This window comes from Dromiciops gliroides, chromosome 3, assembly GCF_019393635.1.
Source record: "Dromiciops gliroides isolate mDroGli1 chromosome 3, mDroGli1.pri, whole genome shotgun sequence".
Taxonomy (NCBI): domain Eukaryota; kingdom Metazoa; phylum Chordata; class Mammalia; order Microbiotheria; family Microbiotheriidae; genus Dromiciops; species Dromiciops gliroides.
The window spans coordinates 165,204,347-165,220,686 of NC_057863.1; positions in this window are offsets into that span (position 1 = coordinate 165,204,347).

Below are 16,340 nucleotides of genomic sequence, written 5' to 3' on the forward strand. Positions count from 1 at the left end.
AGGTCTTTTTGCAGTGGTTGAGAATTGGAAATCAAAGGAATTCCCATCAATTGGGGAATGGCTAAACAAGCCATGTTATGATGATGATGGAATATTATTGTGCTATAAGAAATTACAATAAGAATTATTTCAGAAAGGAATGGAAAGATTTGTATGAACTGATGCATAATGAAGTGAGCAAAAGCAAGAGAATGTTGTGCACAATGACACTAATATTATTTGAAGAACTGTGAATTACTGAACAATTCTCAAAAATACAATGATCCAAGACAATTCCAAAGGACTACTGATGAAACATACTATCCACCTCTAGAGAAAGAACTGATATTGATAGAATACAGACTGAAGCATGCTACTTTTCACTTTCTTTCTTGTTTTTATTCAAATTTTCTCATACAAAATTACTATTATGGTAATGTTTCACATAATCATACATGTATAACCCATATCTGATTGCTTATCACCTCAAGGAAGGGGGTGGAGGAGGAAAGGAGGGATAAAAATTGGAACTTAAAACCATAAATAAAAATATTTATTACTTTATAAAAAGTAGGAGCAGCTAGATGGCATAGTGGATAGAGCACTGACCCTGGATTCAGAAGAACCTGAGTTCAAATTCAGCCTCATACACTTGATACTTACTAGCTGTGTGACCCTGGGCACATCACATAACCCCAATTGCCTCCCCCCCCAAAAAAGTCTATGGATGTGTACACAGTACAAGGATTAGCACAAATTATAGTTTTATCACTATGCTATGAAAAATTATTTTCCCCCAGACAAAACGTTATGAAGTTCACATTAAATACAAAGCCATTTTTTTCAGTTGTTCTCAGTCATGTCCAACTTCACCTGCCCCTATTTGGGATTGTCTTAGCAGAGATACTGAGGGTTTCACCATTTTCTTTTCCAGGTCATTTTACAGATGAGGAAACTGAGATAAAGAGGATTAAATTACTTCCCTAGGGTTATATAGCTAGTATCTGAGGACAGATTTTAATTCAGAAATATGTCTTCCTGGGTCCAGGCCTGACCCTCTATCCACTGTGCCACCTAGATGCCCAAAGTTCCTACAGCAACTGCAATATATCAAGTGATATATGTATACATAGATAATATAAGTTTTGGAAATGTTTTATCTTGTTGTAACTACTCAGTTTCTTCTTGCTAAGGTCAAGTCTTACTTTATGACTTTATTGTCTTTGCTCTTGATTATCTCTACAGATTAATTTCCATCCTCATTATGCCAGCTATGTCATTATAATTTTGAGAATATCTTAGGTATTCTGTGGTTGGAGTGGGAGAAGGGAAGTGGGAAAAGCATACACACAAAACAACTAACGGTTAAATAAATGACTATCTTTTGATGGAAAAAAATGAAATCCACATGGTTAATGCTTAAAAACTTTCTTTCAAAAGACTGTATCATTCAGCAAATAAAAAACAGATGTAACTTTTTGAAATTTTATTTGGTATCACAAGTCCCTAAAGTACATGAACTTTCCAAATAAATTTTTTGTATCCTTTACCCTTACCAGAGGTCATTTTTCCCAGTTATCTCAGGTAATAGCTACAATTAGATTCACCAGCATGAAAATGAGAGCCCTCTAAAAGTTTTCTTGTAACTTAATTGTTCAGAACTCAGAAATAATGTGATAATGTTGGTTAGGTTCCAATCTCATTCAATTTCATATATAACATTCTTGAAGTTCAAAGCCATCATAGTGTAGTAGAGAGAATTCTTGGACTGTAATTAAGACCTTGTTTCAAATCCTACCTCAAACCATTTCTCATTGTACTCAAGGTGGTACTGTTGAAAGAACATTAGATTGGGGGTAGCTAGGTGGCGCAGTGGATAAAGCACCGACCTTGAATTCAGGAAGACCTGAGTTCAAATTTGGCCTCAGACACTTGCCACTTACTAGCTGTGTGACCCTGGGCAAGTCACTTAATCCCCATTGCCCTAGAAGAAAAATACTATTTACAAAAGAACATTAGATCTAGAGAGATGGAATCTGGGTACAAATCTGGTATTGACATTTGTTCATGGACTATGTGACTTTGGACAATTCACTTAATCACTCTGGGGTTCAGTATGCTCATCTATAAAAGGAAAGAGGTGGACTGGTGGCTTCTCAGGTCTCTACTCATTGTAAAAATGTGATGTTATTAAATGTCATAGGTCATGATCATTTTTGGTAGAGAGAATTTCCCCACAGAGGAGTACCAGTTCAAATGAAATCATAGACCCTCCATATATCTACATGCTTCTTTAGTGAAATATTTTGATTAATTTTAACACATGTTTCTAATAATGCTTTTCTAGGAATAAATACATATCAGGCTTCAACTTGCTATTCAAGGAACAAATCTTCCAACACAGACTCAATTATACAATTATGGAAATCTACGTATTGAAGCAGACTCAGAGACCATTTAGTTCAACAATTATTCCCTCCACAGCATCTTTGATAAGTGATCTCCCAGGACTAGCTTGATGTTCTACAATTGGAGAATAGCAACCAAGGGGAAAGACCATCCCTGTCCTCCAACCCCAACTGTAGAACTGTGTGTTTGTGGGGGGGTGGAAACTCCCCCTGTTTCTGTTCTCCAGTAAAGTTAGTGGCACTAGTGCTGAAGCTAGTGTGTATTGATCAACCTTGCAGAAGCAGTAGTCCCCATCATCAAGGCAGTGTCAGGGAAATTCAGAAAATCCAGTCAGGGATAGGGTCAATAGTCCTGGGCCACATGTAACTTGTTAACTCTAAACTCTACTTTTGGATAAGAGAAGATAACTTTCCCAATTTGGTAACAAAGGACAGTTGCCTTCCTGGAGGATCATAGAAAAATGGGAGCTCTTAGGGGTAGCTTTCCCTGGTGCCAGTTTGTATGTGTGCATAACAAATTATGAATTACAATCAGAAACACAAGGGAACACATGGACAACAGGAACACTAGAACATGAGAAACACATGGAGCATGTTAGGGACAGCTTGTATAAAGGTTATAGTGATACAACCATAGAATACAGAACATTCGTTGATGCCATAGTATGATGACATGCCCAGACCTTAGGAGAATTCTCCTATTAAAAATGCCATTTAAATCTTATATCCTTATTATTGCTGTTTCCCTTGTGCTTCATGATAAAACACTGGTATTTTCAATAGTCTTTTATCCTTAAAATGCAGGAAATGTCTCTTTTATCCTTCTTTGCTCAGCACTTTCATTGTCTACTGAAGCAAAGGCAGCCAGTAGAACCCATTGTCTTCTGTTTCTTTTCTTTCATTATGATCAAACTCCCCTCTCTAGGGAAGACCCTGTTGATAAAGTGACCTCTTTACTAACTGCTCTATAACAATGAAAAGTGTTACCAGATCCTTTAGCATAGTAGTAGCTATTTAAAAGAAATCAAACACATCCCTTGCTGATACCTGAAAAAGAAATACATTAATTTTCACACTGCAAAGTAGTAAGAAATTTCCAATGTGATATATATATACACATAAATACACATCATCCATACATCCATACATATATACCTATATGTGTATATGAATATATGTATATATATATATGAAAAGACATATGTTTTACTTAGAATACCTGTCATATATGTATAATTCCTAAATCACATATGGGTATGATTTAGGAATTCTGAATAATAAATATGTATATTCATGCACATAAATATACGCACATAATTTCACATATGCCTAGTGTATATACTCATTCATTGAATTAAACAAATTCTGGCATATAGGTGTGTGTATGTATGTGTATATGTTTAGCTGTCATTGTTATTCAATAGGAAAAATATTAAAGTCCTATGTGCAAGTTGGACTTGGATGTAGTAGAAAAGTGACATACTTGTTTTGTTACCCTAAACTTTGTAAATCTCAGTGTCTTCAGAGCAAAGTTGGGACAATAATAGTACTTAGCTCATAGGGTTTTAAGGTAAAGGTTGTAATTCTCAAGAGATTTATAAAATTTTCAAAATGCTATTCAGGATACTCCAAAAGTCTTAAAAGAGTTTTATGTTTTCACAACCTCAAAATTATAAATGCTAAAAACTTAAAAAAATGCATAAATTTATATAAAGATTACAGTTTGTAAATTACAATAATCTAATTTAATGCTTTTATTTTTATGTTTCAATCCCTCATAATTCCTCAATTGTAAATGCAATTTTTTCAGTCACTAACCAGAAGCTGATGAAAGTTTTATGAAATTCAAAAAGTGCTTAATGTATAGCACAACATCAGTGTTATGTTGAACTTTGATAAGCAATATCAATATATTAACATTTTAAATAACCTTTTGCTTTTTTGTAACCTATGCACTCTTGAGGTTATTAAATCATAAAAATGCACTAAAATTTTTGGGACAGATAGTATAAAATTCTGTTACTAAATACAATGGGTGATGTTAGGTACATTTTTACCTTTGTATATTAAAAAAAAAGAAAGAAAGAAAAATGAACCTTTGACAAATGTGCAAATGGTCACTTCAGATCACTACCTACATTTTATTCCATAAAATTAAAGTAAATTACCCTGCCCCCACCGTGGTCTGAATATATGAAAACCTTTAAATATAAGCCATCTTAGTCACATGCATGCACATATGCATGAATTCATTTATCTCTATCTACATGCAAATATGTATATACACATGCATTGCATGAACATATACATAAATTGTTATTAAATTATATGCAATATAATTCTTTTTACCTTGTAATTTTCTGCAATTTATAATCATAGAGGTGTTGAAATCATTGACAGGTCAGCTTGAAGAAATTCTATTTAATGTGTATCAAAAAGATATCATGGGGCAGCTAGGTGGTGCAGTGGATAGAGCACGGTCCTGGATTCAGGAGGACCTGAGTTCAAATCCGACCTCCAGATACTTACCACTTAGTAGCTGTGTGACCCTAGGTAAGTCACTTAACCCCAATTGCCTCACCAAAAAAAAAAAAAAGAAAAAAAGATAAAATATCAAATTCACAAACATATATGTATATATATATATAAACATATAAAATACACATATAGATAGATATACACATATATGTGTATATCCTTTTAAGAATATATATGTAATTCTGAATAACATATATGTATGTTCATGTATATGCATGTGTTCACATATGCATAATTTATATACTCATTTATTGAATTAAAAAATTCTGGTGATATATAAACATGCATATACATACATCTGCATCTGTTATTACTTAATAGCTATATATGTATATATGTGTATATATATATATATATACACATATGTGTGTGTGTGTGTGTGTGTGTATAAGGACTAGGCTAGTCGAATTCAGGTAATCTCATCACTAAACAATTTGCTAACAGGTAGCAAGAGGGTTTTTTTGTTTGTGTATGTTTTTGTTTTTGTGGGGGGTTTTGGTCAGTCATAACAAATAACGTAAACAATCTACTAAGGCCTAAATGTGTTTTGATATGAATCTTTGAAGGTAGTATGCACATCAATGAAATCTCAACCCTTGACATATTGTAGTGTATATACACATTCAGAGCCTATAATATAGCTGTCAACCATATATATTTATAGCTGGCAACTGATTTAGAAATAAATGACTCACATCAGTAATAATTCACTTTGTGATTCAGATTTCTGTGTTATTCTATTCAATGCTTACCATATCTAATATGTTCCAACAATTTTCTTGAAAAGAAAGTATTGAAGGATTCAGTCTAGAGTGAGGATGGGGGAAGAGATGTTGAATTCCCTAGGATAATAAAATAAAGTATGTCAGTTAAAATGTTTTTAAAGTTACCCAATACATATAAAATATGTATTTAAATCATCTAATATGTAATGCATATTAGATTATTTGACTTATAATTTAAATGCATATGATAGATCATAGGAGATATACAGACAGAAAGATGGATGGATGGATGGATGGATGGATGGATGGATGGATGGATGGATGGATGGATGGATGGATGGATGGATGGATTCATGGATGGATGGATTCATGGATAGACAGAGAGATGAGTGGATGAATAATGGATGGGTAGATAGGTAAATAGGAGGCATCTCTGATGTCCATAAGACTTTGGTCTCTTTCATTTCCTTATTTCTGAGCACTGAAACTTTGCAGAAATAATTAAATTGCTTAAATTAATAATTACTCAAATGCATTTTTATCTAACTAGTCACACAGGAGAAGACAAGGAGACAGATACTACCTTACACACTATGAGTTATTTTGAAAAGCCAATGTTAATGATTTATCATTTCTTGTATCTTGAAAAAAAATTCAGGGAGACAAAGAAATAGGTTTATAAAATGGAAACTATTCAGATTGAATGAGGGGAAGTATTCAGTTGCCCAAAAATTTCATTGTGAAACAAAAGGACTTATTTTTATATCAATATTGTTTGATGACAGAGAGGTCCTCTGATATAATGGGTAGAAAACTGTTCCACCTCTGCCACAGACTGGCTGAGTGACTCTATGTGAACTCTTATAAACTCTCAATACTGCAAGCAACTTACTAAGACTAGAAGTTATAAAGAATGAGCCAATCAATATTGGTAAAAGAAATTATTCAGTATGAGCTCGCTATGTGGATGGAAACCACAAGTTCAGTTTCAAAGAACTTATTCTTGAGACACTATGTGGTTGTAACCCATGAAATATCAATTTCAAAGTGTTGAAGTCTTCCAAAGAATAATGGAGAGATGGCGAATAGGAATTAGTAGGATACCGTATATTACCAATAAAGAAATATGCAGAAAAGATAATGTAAAAATATCAAAGAAATGTATAATGGAGAAGTATATGGTAGCAGAGAGGTACTAACACCAAAGACCAACATTTATGTTCCATTGGTACCTTTGCATTATCTATAGGTACAGAGGAAGAAGCTCCAGTATGATTTTGGTATATTTGTGAAGACATATACTTTACCTATCTACACAAAGTATACAGTGAAGTGTTATTTGTGGAGTACTTGTATTAAAATATGGATGATATATGTGTCACCAGTGGGTGACTAATATCCACAGGACAACAAATGTATTTAATTTAAAATGCCTGCTATTCCTATTCCTATTGGTTTCCTGAATGGTCTGTATTAAGAAACAATATGGGGGGCAGCTAGATGGCACAGTGGATAAAGCACCGGCCCTGGATTCAGGAGTATCTGAGTTCAAATCCGGCCTCAGACACTTAATACTTACTAGCTGTGTGACCCTGGGCAAGTCACTTAACCCCAATTGCCTCACCAAAAAAAAAAAAAAAAGAAACAAACAATATGGTCAACTGTTTGGACTACAATAGGAAACCATTTTTAGGTGGCACTGACTCCTAAATCAGTTGCAGTTGAAGTCATGATCCAAGTTTGTACAGATGTCTTAAATTCAGGTTAGCAACAATCATGCATTATTCTGTAACTGTGGAAATTTTAGTTTTAGTTTCTAAAGAGTACATTCTTAGGAGATTAAGGTAGTTCTTAGAAGCAGCTGCTTTGTATTATAAATATAATTATTTAAGGTTTTGAAAGCCATCATATGAAACTAACAATGAAATGCCATGTGATCTAGTTAATCTTGGTCTTTTAACTATTACTATAACTAATATGTTCTCTTGCTTTGAGGGACATTTAAAGGATGCCACAAATCATTTATACCAAGACACTCTTGTTACTTTTCATGATGTAGTGTGGTATTTGCCAATACTTAATTTCTCACAAAATACTTAAATTTTCACAAAGATCAGTTATGCTAGCCTCAGACTTCTCTAGGGGCAGGGTTGTATAGTAGAAGGAATAATGTATCATATGTCAGAAGTACTGGGTTCAAGTCTCAATTCATCCTTTTACTTCCTATGAAATCTTGGTCAGCTGCTGTTGGTGGTAACAACCAAATAGCTGAAATATGTCTAGTGTTTTCAGTTTGTTAAAATGTTTTACATATAAATAAATACATATGTGATAATATAGATATATGGAATTTGATTAATGTATACATATATGCATACATAATCATAACTGATTAAGGTGTTATTATTATTATTGAATCTGAGGTTCCAAGAAGTTAAATGATTTGTCTTTTGTGGTACATTTACTAAAGAATAGAGATAGGATCCAACCCAGGTCTCTCCTAAGTAAATCAAGTATTTATTTTTTGTTTGTTTCATTAAACTACTAGTAAATAAAAATAACTATAAACAACTCACACATGAGATTTACATATTGCCTCTATTTTCCTCCAGAATCTTAGTAACTTTATCTAAATATAATTTATTCTACACTAGATTTTATAGGGCATGAAATTAATTTGCATAGGCAAAAGTCTACATAAATATATCATCACCACCACCAGATGCTATTTGGCAACAACATTGGCTACTCATTTCTGAGTCATAGTGCAAATGCTCAGAGGAGCACTTTCCATCATGATGGAGATAAAACACTGATGGGCAGTATTGCTTTTGGTCACAAGGGATTAGGGACCCTGGGGAACAATACTAAATGCAAGCTTAAAGAATTAAAGACCCTCCCTGGTTAAGGACCAGAATATAGGTCAAGAGAGCAGTGATTACAACTCTCCCCAGATCATATTGAATTGGAAGTACCAAAAACTTCTAACCTCCCAGAATTTGCTATGAAAACAGCAGTTCAAAAAAGCCTCAATCTTGAGACTGTGCCCTTCCCATGCCCATTCTGGGAACAGAGCCCAAATTTAATATAAAATTCAAAATCAAGAAATAAGGTGGAAAATGAGCAAACAAACAAAAAAAAGAACCAAACCATAAAATCTACTATGGTAACAAGGTAACCAGCACAGATTTAGAGGACGGTAATAAAGTCTAAATATCTGCAAGCAAAGCTTCAAAGGTTAAAAAAAAAAAAGAATTGGTCAAAAGCCAAACAATAGGGGGCGGCTAGGTGGCACAGTGGATAAAGCACAGGCCCTGGATTCAGGAGTTCCTGAGTTCAAATCCGGCCTCAGACACTTGACACTTACTGGCTGTGTGACCCTGGGCAAGTCACTTAACCCCCATTGCCCCGCAAAAAAAAAAAAAAAAGCCAAACAATAGTTCTTGGAAGAGCTTGAAAATTATTTTCAAGTCAAATAAAAGTATTAGAGGAAAGTTAGATAAAGAAACAAGAAGGGAGGAAGAAAATTATGAAAAGATGATTAAAAACTTGGTAAAATAGGCACAAAAATAATGAAAAAAAAACACCTCCAAATAGAACTGACCACATAGAAAAAGAGATACAAAAGTTTGTTGAAGACAATACTTAATAATAAAAAAAAATGTGATTGGACAAGTGGAAATGAATGACTACAAAAGAAATCAAGAAACAAATTTTAAATAGTTGAACGACTAAAAAATAAAAGTAATTTGAAATATCTGAGAAAAAAATTGACTTGAAAAATGGAAAAGAAATAATTTAATAATTAATAATTATATGAAAGTCACAATAAAAAATAGGCTAGACATAATATATCAGGAAATTATCACGAAAAACTGCCCCAAAAACTTAGAATCAGAGGTAAAATATAAATTGAAAGATTCTGCTGATCAGTTCCTGAAAGAGATGCCAAAATGAAAAATTCCAGAAATTTTCTTGTCAAATTCTCCAAGTATCAGCTCAAATAAAATACTACAATTAGCCAGAAATAAACCATTCAAATACCATAAAACCATAATTAGGATAACACAAGGTTTAGCAGTGACCACAATGATAAATCAATGGGCTTGGAATATGTTGCTTTGGATGGCAAAAAAGCTGTAGTCAAAACCAAGAATAAGCTACCCAGTAAAACTGAGTATAAGCCTTTAAGGGAAAAAAAAGATGTATATTTGATGAAGTAGAGGCTTTTCAAACACTTCCTTTGAGAAGACTAGAAAGGATTAAAAAAAACTTTCAAAGACAAAATTCAATAGAAGCAAGGAAAAGTAAACATAAAAGAGAAACCATAAGGGACTCAGGGAAAATATTTATATTTCTGTATGAATATGGTATGTGTAATTTCTAATAATTTTATTATTATTAGGGCAGTTAGAATGGAATTACTTAGAAGGAGGGCACACAGGTAAGTCATCTATGTTGGGATAATGTTATATAAGTGATAGGTGGAAAAGAGGGATGTCCTAAGAGAATGTGGAAGAGGAAGAAAAAGAATAGTGATACTTATTTTACATAAAAGAGGCATGTAAGAAAAAAATTGCAATGGAGGAGGAAATGGGGTGTGTGGGAGGGGTGGGATGAAAAAATACTTGAACCTCACTCACAACTAAATTGGTTTAGATAGGGAATATATACACACACTCAGATATTATATGAACAATTAAAAACACTTTCACACAAAGATAGATTGACACAATTGGAGAAATATTTGTTGTTCATGGGTAGCCTGAAACAGTATAATAAAAAAGACAATTTTACATAAGTTAATTTATTTCTTCTTTGCCATACCAATAAAACTACCAAAATATTTTATAGGGCTAGAAGAATACAAGGTTAGGGAAATAATGGGAATCAATGAAAAAACACATGTGAAGGAATGTAGCCTAGCAATACTTGATGTCAAACTTTATTAGAATGAAGTAATCATGAAAACAGTCTGGTAATGCTAAGAAATATATTGGTAGATCCTTGGAAAAATTAGGTACACAATACAGTAAATAACAATAGTAATCTAGTGTTTGATAAACCCAGAAATCCAAAGTCTGGGGACAAGAACTCACTATTTTACAAAAACTGTTGGGAAATCTGGAACATAGTTTGGCAGAAACTAGTTATAGATGAATATCTCTCAACATATACCGAGGTCAAATGGGGTACATGATTTAGACGTAAGGGTGATATGATAAGTAAATTAGAAAAGCATTACAAAGTGTTCCTGTCACTTCTATAGATAAAGGAAGAGTATATTACCAAGTAAGAGAGAGAGAGGATCACAGGAAGTAAAGTAGATAATTTGAATTTACATGAACTTAAAAAGCTTTTACATAAACTAATTTAGAAGAAAAATGGGAAATTGTGTGGGGGGTAGGGGTTATAGCAATTTTTCTCTGATAAAGGACTCATTTATAAAATATATAGTGAACTGTGCCAAATTTAAGCCATTCCTCAATTGGTAGTCACAGGATATGAAAAGGTAATTTTAAGAAGAATTCAAAATTGTCGATAATTACAGCAGCAGAACCCAAAAAAAGGATGAGGTGAGATCATTTTTCAGTCAAAGCCTGCTTAGAAAGTTGTCAGGAAAGGTCTGTTCTACCAGGGAGAGAGTGGAGCACAGACCCATATAGGCTTCAACAGCACAGATCCAACCCTAGGCAAGCCACCCCAGAAAAACAGACCTCGGGAGACTTGGAACCAGCTGCAGCAGTGTCTACTTCTGGAACTCAGCTCAAGGACAATGAGGGGTCAAGTGGTTGGCAAGGTGGAGATTAGAGGGGTCTCTGCTGGCACTGAGGCAGCACTTTGTTGTTTTGCCTGTGCTCTATTCCAGGAAGCAATTTTAAGTGGCAGCCCAGGCAGGGGAGAGGTGCAGGCACACCAGAGCTTGCAGCCACAGTGAAACAGGATTCTGTTCCAGGTTAAAGGGCAAGCATGCCTGTGGTTTCTTGCAGACCAAAACACAGGCCAGGGGAGTGGTGAACATTCCTCCCCTTAAATTGTACCACGTTTGACCCCCTGAAGTTTGGGACAATGCATCCTGGAAGTGGTGCCCCTCTTTAAGAAGGAGTTAAAAGTCAAGAAATAGGCTAGGAAAATGAGCAGACGGAAAAAATGTTCACTCTAGAAAGTTTCTATGGCAACGAGGAAGTTTGAGGTGTACCCTCAGAAGAGAATGGCATGGTCAGGGCTTGTACACCCAAAGCTTCTAAGGAAAAATATGAATTGGTCCCAGGCCATAGAAGTACTCAAAAAGGATTTTGAAAACAAAGTAAGAGAGATAGAGGAAAAACTGGAAAGAAAAATGAGAGAGATGCAGGAAAGTCATGAAAAAAAAAAGTCAACAGCTTGAAAAGCCAAATTGGCCAAATGGAAAAGAAGGTACAAAATCTCTTTGAAGAAAATAATTTCTTAAAAATTAGGATTGAGCAAATGGAAGTTAATGACTTTATGAGAAATAAAGGCACAATAAAGCAAAATGAAAAGAATGAAAATAAATAGAAGGCAATGTGAAATATCTCCTTGGAAACACAACTGACCTAGAAAATAGTTGCAGGAGAGATAATTTGAAAATTATTGGACAACCTGAAAACCATGATCAAAAAAAGAGCTTAAACATCATCTTCCAAGAAATAGGGAAAAATTACCCTGATATTCTATAAGCAGAAGGTAAAATAGAAATTGAAAAAAATCCACCCATCACCTCCTGAAAGAGATCCCAAAAGGAAAACCTCCAGGAATATTATAGCCAAATTCCAGAGCATAAAAGTCAAGGAGAAAATATTGCAAATAGCCAAAAAGAAACATTTCAAGTACTGTGGAACCCCAGTCAGGATAGCATAAGATCTAGCAGCTTCTACATTAAAGCCTCAGAGGGCATGGAATATGATATTCCAGAAGGAAAGGAATTGGGATTACAACCAATAATCACCTATCCAGCAAAAGTGAGTTTAATCTTTCAGATAAAAAAAATGGGACTTCAATGAAAAAGAGGACTTTCAGGCATTTGTGAGGAAAAGAACTGAGATGAATAGGAAATTTGAATTTCAAATAAAAGACCCTATAGAAGCATAAAAAGGTAAACAGATAAAAGGAATCATGAGGAATAATAAAAGTTTAAACTGTTTATATTCCTACATGAGAAGATGATACCTGTAATTCATAAGAACTTTCTCATTATTAAGGCAGCTGAATGAAGTATATTTAGACAGGGGGCATACAGATATGAATTGAATATGAAGGGGCGATATCTTTTAAAAAATTAAGGGGTAAGAGGAATGCACTGGGATAAACAAAAAGGGAGAGGTGGAATGGAGTAAAGTATCTAACATAAAAGAAGCAAGAAAAAGATTATGAAATGGCAGGGAAGATGGGAGAGGTGCTGAGGAATGAGTGAAACTTACTCTCATCAGAATTTGCTCAAAGATAAGGGAGAAGGGGTGAAGGAAGGGAGGACATATTGGGGCAAGGGACAGTCAGAAGCAAAACAATTTTGAGGAGTTAATGGGGGAAAAAAGAGAAGATAGAGTAAATATCAAGGGGAGTGAATGGGATGGAGGGAAAATACATTTAGCAATAGTAACTGTGAAAAAAAATTGAAGCAAGTTTGTCTGACAGGTCACAGTTGTAAAACACTGAGAACACTGAGTCAAATTTGTTAAAATGATTGCCATTCCCCAATTGATAGATAATCAAAACACATGAAGTTTTCAGATGAAATAAAGCCATATATAACCATATAAATATTCTAACTCCCTATTGATTGGAGAGATTTAGGTCAAAACAATTTTTAGTACTACCTCATAACTATTAGAATGGACAATAGGAGAGCAGAGAAAAATGACAAATGTTGGGGATATGGGAAAAATGAGACACAAATATACTCTTGGTAAAGTTGTGAACTGATTCAAACAGTCTGCAGAGCAATTTGGAACTATGGTCAAAGGGCTATAAAATCATGCATACTCTTCAACCTAGCACTATCACTACTAGGCTGGTATCCTAAAAGGAATTTTTTTAAAAAGTTGAATTTGAAATTGGGGTGATGTCCATTAATTAAGGAATCACCAAACAACTTGTAGGATGTGAGTACATTGAGAAATTTTTCCTAGCATAAAAGAGACTTGCAAGGAATAGCCTTTATAATGGAGGAAAAAATTTGGGGATGAGAGATAATACTTGAGCCTCACTCTCATCAGAATTGTTTCAATAGATGAAGATTATATTATGGTACAGTTTGAGAATCCTAGAGAGACAAACTAAAAAAAAACTAAAAAAAAACAGTCAAAATAAGTACCAGTGTTAGCAGAGATGCAGAATATAAAATAAGCCCACAAATCATCAGCATATCTCTCTCTCTCTCTATATATATATATATATATAATATATATAAAATATAATATAATATATAACACACACACATATGTGTGTGTGTGTGTATATGTAAGTATTTATGTATGTTGGTAGGTAGGTAGGTAAGTAGGAATATCTACCGAAAACTAGCAGAAAGGAAAAAAAGAAATTTCCTTTAAAATAGCTATAAATAGTATAAAATTCTTAGGCATCTACCTGCAAAAAAGAACCACAGACAAGACACATGAACAAGACACATGACAATAAGGCAACAAGCAAGAATTCACACAAAAATCTAAATAATTGGAGAAATGCTAATTGCTAATTGCTTGAACAGATATAGTAAAAACTACAAAGCCATACAAATGAATTTGCCTATTCAATGTTATACCAATGAAACTTCTAAGGAATTACTTTATAAAGCTTGAAAGAATCAGAGCATAGTTTGTCTGATGGAAGAAAAGATCAAGAATATGAAGGGAGGGGGCAGCTAGTTGGCACAGTGAATAAAGCACAGGCCTTGGATTCAGGAGGACATGAGTTCAAATCCAGACTCAGATACTTGACACTTACTTGCTGTGTGACCCTGAGCAAGTCACTTAACTCTCACTGCCCAGCAAAAAAAAAAGAAAAGAAAAGAAAAGAATATCAATGGAATCAATTTTAAAAATGAAGCATAGGGCCTAGCAACACCAGACCTCAAACTGTATCACAAACATTAATAATCAAAACAGTTTTGAAATGTATAAGAAATTGATTGCTTGATCAAGATAATACCTTAGGTACATAGCTTACAGAATCAAATGAGACAGGAGATAGTAACCAAGTGTTTGAGAAACCCCCAAATCCCTATTATAGTGGTAAGAGCTCACTTCAGCACTGAGAACCACCACCTTCTATCAGCCTAAATTAGTAGGTTTTTTTCCCTCTTTTCAAAGCACTTTGAGATATTTTATTAATCTAGATATATGTTGCAAAACCCCAAAGTAGAATGTATGATCCATGAGTGTAGTAAGTTGGATTTACAAATATGAATCCCTTACATGATACTGACTTCAGTGTAACAAAGTAGATATAGTACATTGTAGGGTGTCAGGAAGATCCTCATTCAAATCCTCCCTCAATCATTATGTTTATAATCTCGGGTAATCTTGGTTCTGCAGTTTCTTTATTGTTATACATAGGGTGTTGACTTTAATGGCCCTTAAATTATTTTCCAGGGTTAAATTTGTGATCAATTATGGTATTCTAGTATCAAAATATATTTGTTGGATAAATAAATCCCCACACTCAATTTTGTTAATGTCATTGTCTTTTTAATAATCTTATGGAGTGCTTTATGTGACAAGTGAAACTATATGTGGTGCCTGTATTACTGTCCCAAGTTTAGGGAACTTTAGCTGGGGTTTAACATATATTTGTTACTTAGAAATTAGAGGAGACTGCACCAGTTTGGGGGGCCTTAAGCATTTATTAAAGTATATTAAATATTAATAAAGAAAGCGTGCATGGCTCTGAATGATAGGGACACCTAGAGAGAAAATGGGGAGCCCTAGAGGTCTGCATCTGCACTCACCCAGTTCCCACACCAAAAGAGAGTGAACCTCTCTGCAAGCTTGCTGAGGGCAGGAGCAGAGCCTGCCCATAAACATTGTTCAAAGCTTATTGAACTCAAATCTTTTGGTTCACTGGATGAGCAGTTGTGCTGAGGTCAGAGAGAATAGATCATCTGGCAGGAACAAGGCTTTCAGGTAGATGTGATTTTGAATGAGGAAACTTTCTGACTCTGGACTGACCTTAAGAAAGATCAGGCCCAGCTATCTCAGCAACCCCTATTAATAATTTTCTCACATTTATAACCCCTTCTCCCATATCAAGACAAAAATTAATTTAACTCTCTTCAAATTTTAAAAATGAAACTATGTTATGAACATTAGGATAAAAGGGTGCTTATGTAATTTTTTTAAATTATGAAAAGCATTACCAATACAGTATGGAAAAATTTATAAATTTGTATCAGAATCTATATTCCTGGAGAAGTGGTGCTGTCCATCAGACAAATTCCTGTACTTGGAAACTGGAGGACCCTGGATCAAATTCTGCCTCTGATACCTTCTATCTGTGCATCACCCTAGGGAATTTGTTTTGCCTTTATGTGTCTCAGGCAACTAATTTGGAATTGTCTACTAAACTATCAGAGAGTGGCATTTCTTTATGCTGGTATATCCTTTGGAGATTCCTAGTATTAGACCTGGCGCCTCTTGACAATAAGGCAACAAGCAAATTATGTCTTCCATGTCTC